The sequence below is a fragment of the Petaurus breviceps genome, unplaced genomic scaffold, assembly GCF_028583685.1.
Source record: "Petaurus breviceps papuanus isolate PSGF00001 unplaced genomic scaffold, PetGlider_PUasm1.0 90352, whole genome shotgun sequence".
Taxonomy (NCBI): Eukaryota; Metazoa; Chordata; class Mammalia; order Diprotodontia; family Petauridae; genus Petaurus; species Petaurus breviceps.
In genome coordinates this window covers 695,861-702,761 of record NW_027187228.1, presented here as the reverse complement: position 1 = coordinate 702,761, position 6,901 = coordinate 695,861, and the positions used below count along the sequence as shown (strand labels likewise).

At 43.7% G+C, this 6,901-nt stretch overlaps 1 protein-coding gene across 1 annotated transcript in view; it reads right to left on the bottom strand.

The window, feature by feature from the left end:
- Positions 1-6,901, bottom strand: part of TFEB (transcription factor EB) — a 34,154-nt gene that overhangs the window by 26,165 nt on the left and 1,088 nt on the right. The window lies entirely within an intron of this gene.

The following is a 6,901-nucleotide window of genomic DNA, read 5'->3' as shown; positions in this document are numbered from 1 at the left end:
CACTGCCTTGGGATGAAGCTCAGAATCCATTTAGTCTATTTTTCCCACAACCACCCATTTTACAGATGAGGAAACTGAGGCCCAGAGTGGTTTTAGCGACCTTCCTACTATCACACAGGTAGTAAAACAGCAGAGCCAGGATGAGAACCCAGGACTTTTGACTCCAAAGTCAATGTATGTTCATTACTTTCTTATGATTCTCCAGCTGGATTTTGAGCTCTTTAAGGCAAGGACTACATCTCTTATTCTTTCTATTCAGCCCTTATAGTGCCTGGGCACACAGAAGTAGGGCTTGATAAGTATTTATTGATTGACAGACGCCAAAGGAGAGAATATATCTCTCAGACCTGGAGGAGCCCACATGACCCCCTCTCTTACAGGGCTCCTTTCCTCCACACTTCACAAGACAGCACAGTCCCCAACATAGAATCAGGGATCAGAGCAAGTAGAATTATATGTCTATAGCTGGAAGAACCTTCAGAGGCCAGCTAGTGTAACTGCCTCATTCTACAGAATGGGAAACAGAGGCCCAGGAAAGTTAAGAGTCTTGTTGAAAGGTTGCACATAGAGTAGGCATGAGAGAGAGACAGGCCTTGAATACAGGTCTGATGTTCTTTCCACTGTGTTACAATGTTTCCCTCTCCTCTTGGGTGCAGTCAGGGTCCCAGGATGGCCAAACATTCACAAGCATTTCCTCCTCAATTACAGAATAATAATTGGAAGGCGTCTTAGAGATAATCAAGTCCAACCTTTCCCCCATTTTACAGATGAAGAAACTGAGAACTGGTGTACTCGGTCACATAGGGAGGAAGAGAGGCAGAATTCAACCTCGGATGTTTGAACTTGGTCTCCAATGCTGCTATCATGATACAGGAGGACAAGGGTTCAAACCCCAGCTCTGTTACATACTATCTGTGTGATCTTAGGGCAAATCATTCCTCTTCTCTGGGCCTCGGCTTCTCCTTTTGTAGAAGGACAGGACTGGACCAGGTGACCTCTAAAGTTGCTTCTAGCTCCAAACCAACACATACTTCTACAATCCTAAGCATCAGGCCTATTCTGATCATAGCCACTGGAGCCTGATACAGCCCTCATCCTAAATATTTCCAAACTTCTGTTCTCTTAGGGTGTTTTGTATATATAATGTCTGCTCTTCTTACCCTCTCCAGCCCACTTTATCCCCTCCCTCACCCCACTCCCATCATACACATTGTGCCAATTCATCAGTAAGGGCAGCTGGGTAGCACAGTAGATAAAGAGTCCAGGGACTGGAGTCAAGAAGACCTGAGTTCAAATACTGTCTCAGACACTAACTCTGTGACCCTGGGAAAGTCACTTTACCCTGTTTGCCTCAGTTTCCTCATCTGTAAAAGGAGCTGGAGAAAGAAATAGCAAACCACTCCAGTACCTTTGTCAAGAAAACCCCAAATAGGGCCATGAAGAATGAGACAGGACTGAAATGATTAGACAACAACAAAGTATAGTAGAGGGAGAGCTAGATTCTGAGTCAGAGAACCTGGGTTCTCATCCTGATTCTGCCACTAATTCCCTATGTGACCTTATTATACAAATCAGGCCTGTCTCTTACTGGTAAAATAAAGGAGTTGCTGTAGATGATTTCCAAGCTCCCTTTAGGCTGTAAATCCTATGTTCCCATTTCCTTATTCTGACCAGGCTTAAGTCCCACCAAGGAAAATGATCAGAAACCTTTCCTGCCTGGCATATGGTAAGCATTTAATAAATTCTCTATCTACCCATTTATTTATCTTCCATCTACCCTCTCTCTTTATCTTCTACTCAGCCTAGCTAGCTACTTATTTATCTAGCTAGCTGTTTTTTTGATCTTTTGTGTATCTTCTACCTATATCTTCTCTGTATTTATCTATCTAGCCATTTATTTATCTTCTATCTACCTATCTTCTATTTATTTTCTACCTATTTTCTATCTATCTAGTTATTTATCTTCTGTCTTCTATTTATTTCCTAGCTAGCTGTCTACTTATCTTCTATCTATCTCTGACATTAGCCATCTTCAGAGAGAGGACTTCAAAAGTCTTCTCCCAATTCCACAGTTAAACATGACCAACTCACCTAAGCAAATCAGCCTAACTGAAACAGCAGGGCATCTTGGGGGAGAGACAGAGGGTGTCGTCCACCGGATAATCAAACCAGCACCACCACCTCAATCACTGCCTCCCTTCAGATGCCAATGGACACCACCCAGGACCCTGCCCAAGAGCACTGGAAACCGCAATGTGTGCCCTCTAGACCATTGGCTTTACTTCCAGCCTGGCCCTCACAATCATCAATGAGGAGAGTGATCACTATACACACGGGGTCTACTTCTGTTGATGAGTTGCTACCAATGAATGCAAGAGCCCTGGGACTGGTAGCAGGTTCTACTTCCAGCCCAGCCCTCATAACCATGAGATGAAGAAGCAATTCCCATGGAGATGCAACCAGCCCAGCAAGTGCTGTAGCACATAGCTACTGAAAACCCAGAAGAGAAACCTCTCACCTCCAAAGTCCTTGCTACTGTCAGATGGTTCTGTATCAGAAACTGATATGATTTCAGCAGTGGAAATGACAGTAAAGAAGAGGCGTGATCATCTGTTTTGCCCCTGTACCTGAGGACCATTTTCATCTGTCTACAGCTAAAACCTCTATGTGTCTACTCCCCCATTAGAATGTGAGCTCCTGGGGTGGTAAGGTGGCGCAGGGAATAGAGCATACTTAAACTCACAATCACTCACCAGCTCTGGAGTCAGGAGGACCTGAGTTCAAATCCAGCTTCAGACACTTAATACTTAATAGCTGTGTGACCTTGGGCAAGTCACTTAACCCTAATTACCCTGCCTTGCCCCCTCCAAAAAAAAGACAAAAAAATTTTTTTTTTCTTTTGTGCTTTCCTAGGGCTTAGCATAGGGCTTACTAAGTGGATTTTCATTCATTGCTGTGGTGAAGATAAATCTTCAGTTTCTTCACCTACAGTTACTTCCCAGCTCAGAAGATTGGCCTATGTCATTGAAAAGCAGAGAGGCCTTCATTGGCCTAAGTGGGGCAGAGGGACTACAGGGAACCTGAATGTACCCTGCCCTGAAGAGGCCTAAACAAGGAGAGGTGGGAGACTGGGAATGTGAAATACTGCATATTTTGTCAGCACTCCATGACCCTTCAGCCTTCCTTTCCTGTTCTGTGACCTGTAGATTTTCCAAGCCCAACTCAACCACAGTCTAACAGGAAGATGTATGAACCGATTTGTGCCCAGCATGGCACTGAATGTGATGGGTATATAAGACAACCTGAAAGGCATTCCCTAACTACAGGAGTTTACAATCTGGTTGGAAGAGAAAATATACACAACCATGAAAATACATACACATGTACACACACACATACACACACACACACTCCCCACATACACATTCACTCACACACCTACACATACACACCCATACTCACACACATTCACACTCACATTCACTCATACACACTCATGGTCAAATCCACACTCCCAGATACCTTGAACATAAGGAGACTTAGTTTAAAATCTGGTGTGGTAGTATAGGATTATCTCTAGACCATGGGAGTTCCCTAGAAATTATGATAACTACAGACCCAAACAGCTAATTTTGGCATCCTATACTCAACTCTCCTCTTAAAATTTTTTAAAATCATTTTCATTAATATATTTAATATCATTGTACCCACATAGCCTATATGAGATTGTTTGCCATCTTGGGGGAAGAGGGGGAGGGAGAAAAAAAATTTTGCAACTCAAAATCTTTTAAAAGTGAATGTTGAAAACTATCTCTACATGTAAATGGAAAAAATAAAATACTATTAAATGGAAAAATAAAAATAAAAAAGAAGAAATGTTTTTACATTTCTGAATATACTCTTCTCTCCTCCCCTCCTTATCCCTTGCATCAAATAATTTTTAAAATAAAAAGGAGGATATAAGCTGTTCATTAAAACCATCAAGTGATTTCCCCATCTTGGATCTCATTTTTCTCACTTTTCAAAAGAGGAGGGTTGGTTCCTACTGGGTGTAAATCTTATTATAGCGGACCTGGGTTCTAGTCTCCGTGTAACCCTTTGAGGGTTGGGGGAGTATTTCCCACATAGAAAATGAGACAGCTGAACTAGTTGTCTGCTAAAGTTTCTCACAACTCTAAAGCTGAGGAGTTTTATGATTTTTGTTCCTGTCCCTCTCTCAAACCAATGATTCTCCCACATGATAGGTCTGGACATTGTTAACCACAATCTGCCTTTGCAATACAGCACAAAGCTGAATCCTCCCTACATGGCCCTATAGACCCAGTTATCAAGTTCATCATAGACTTTCAGGCCTTGGATCTACAGAAAGGTGCTGTGGTAGAGGCTCAAGGCAGCAGTGGGGGAGTAATCCTTCCAAACCCTAGTATAGAAACCTTAAAACGTGTATAAATCTGCCCTCAGGGGCAGTTAGGTGGCACAGCCTTGACAAAGGAGGAGCTGAGTTGGAATGTGACTTCCAACATGTCCAAGCTGTGTGACCCTGGGTGAGTCTCTTAACTGTTTGCCTCAATTTCCTCATCTGTTAAGTGGGCTGGAGTAGAAAATGGCAAACCACTCCAGCATCTTTGCCAAGAAAACCCCAAAAGGGGTCATGAAGAGTAGACCATGACTAACTGACTAAACAACAACAAAAATCCATCTTAGGGCAAGGAAAGAAGCTGTCTGGGGAAGGAGACAGTTCACTGTAAAAGAAAGATCTCTGGGTTAGAAGTCAAGACAGTCTGAGTTCCAATCATAACTCTTCCAAATACTACTTGTATAACCTTGGGCAAATCATTTCACCTCTCTGGGCCTCAGTTTCCTCCTCTGTAAAATGAGGGGGTTGGACTAGACAACCATTGAGGACCCATCCAATCTAAAGATATGATCCTCTGAATTCCTACCAGGCTGTGAGATGTTTCCTTCTTGATGAAGTAATGCTTTTCCTTAATAGGCCTGAAATATTTCTCTCAAGCCTAGTACCAACTTTGTTGGCCTTCATAGAAGACAGTTTGGGATAGTTCTAGAACCCCTTTGTGTCTCAGTTTCCCCATCTGTAAAATGGGGATACCAATAGCACCAACCTCCCAGAGTTATTGGGAAGATCAAACAAGATAATAATCTTTTAAGTGCTTAGACACTGACTGGCACATAGGAGCACCACATAAATGTTCACTATAATGATGACAGTGCTGCTTACGATGAAGCCTTCCACAGTCACCCCACAATGGCAGGGATCTTTTAACCCTCTTCAGACAAAATACAACACTGTGTTTTGCCATTCTCTGCCTCAGTTTTCCCAACTACAAAATGAGGCCCCTTCCCTCTAAGTCTCTCCTGCATCATTCTATATTATAATTTTCTGTATTTTTATTTTCCCCCCTCTAGATGAGGACAAGGCTGCTGTCTGATCTCATTTTTTTATTCCTTACACATACCCCTCAGTGCCTAGCATAGCAGGTGCCTAATAATAAACATTTGGATTCAATTGAAGCCTATGCGGTTCATCACCAGCACAACCGTCCTCTTTCCCAAGGGGGCAGCGAGCCAGACTGGTTTTTAGAGCCAGCACATTCTGGGTAGCCCCTGCTGGAGCCACAAACTGCCTGCGACTTTAAAAAGGAAGAAACAGGAGTCACTGCAAGACCAGAAGCTAGAGAAAGGGGGAAGGGGAAGACTGGCAGAGGTTCAGGCACTGTTGGGTATATACAGGTGCTGAGAAGTGATAAAACACACAATTACAGTGAGGAACCCAATTAGAAATAGAAACAGCTAGAAGCCAGACCCACAAGAAGTTACCAAGCCCTGGGGCTTCCTCCTGCCTTCTTTCTTCCCACTAGAAAATGGGTTATATGGAAGAGGGGTGGGGAGTCTGGGAGCAGACACTGAGCCCCTCACTTCAGGCAGCACCTAGAAGCCTGAATTCATTGTTACCTGACCCATCTCCCCCCTCCCCACCCTACTGTCCCAAGAATCACTGCACTAGATAAAGAACTTTTCTTCTGGAATTCATTCATTCAGGAAACATTTATTAAGTGCCTACCTTTTACAGAATGCTGAGCTAGGCACTGAAGGGAGGAAATTGGAGGGAAATTCATTTAAGACATGATCCACCCCTCCTGAACTTAACAGTCTAGTAGGGGGATAAGACATAGAACAACCAAACTTTTACTGAGTGCCTACTGTGCACAGAGTTCAGTTCAGGAGTCTGGATCTGTTCTCTTCCCCTAATCCTCTACTATACAAGGATCCCAGGTACCTCACTACTGAGGAAAGATCTAGGGACATAAATACCACAAGGGTGTCTTGCTCTCCTTCCCTGTCTCCTCCCCTTTCTGCGCCACCCCCTACCCCAATCTGGCACTGACCAAATGTTTGGGTCCTTCAGAAGTGCAGCCAGTGACTTTTCTCTGGTTCTAAGATTCCCAGGCAGCCCGAGTGTACTTTGGTTGCCATTCTTCCATGCTATGGATGGGGAAACTAGGGCATAGAAGATATGATAGATTTGCCCACAACCTCAGCAAACATAGACTAGGGAATTCCAATACAAAGTTGACTATCTCTCCTGCCTTCCTGAAAATAGTGAATGAATGAATGGATGAATGAATGAATGAGCAAAGCATTTGCAAAGTAGCTGGTGATAGCAGGTATCAGCCTAGCTTCAGACACAAGGCTCAAGTAAAGGTTGGAGAACAGCCACTAGGGAGGGAGTGCCTTAGGCCTGGGGTAGTTGAGACCCAAGTTCTAGTCCAGGCTCTGTCTCTGTCTCTCTCTGTCTCTGTCTCTCTCTGTCTCTCTCTCTCTGTCTCTCTCTGTCTCTCTCTCTCTGTCTCTCTCTGTCTCTCTCTCTGTCTCTCTCTCT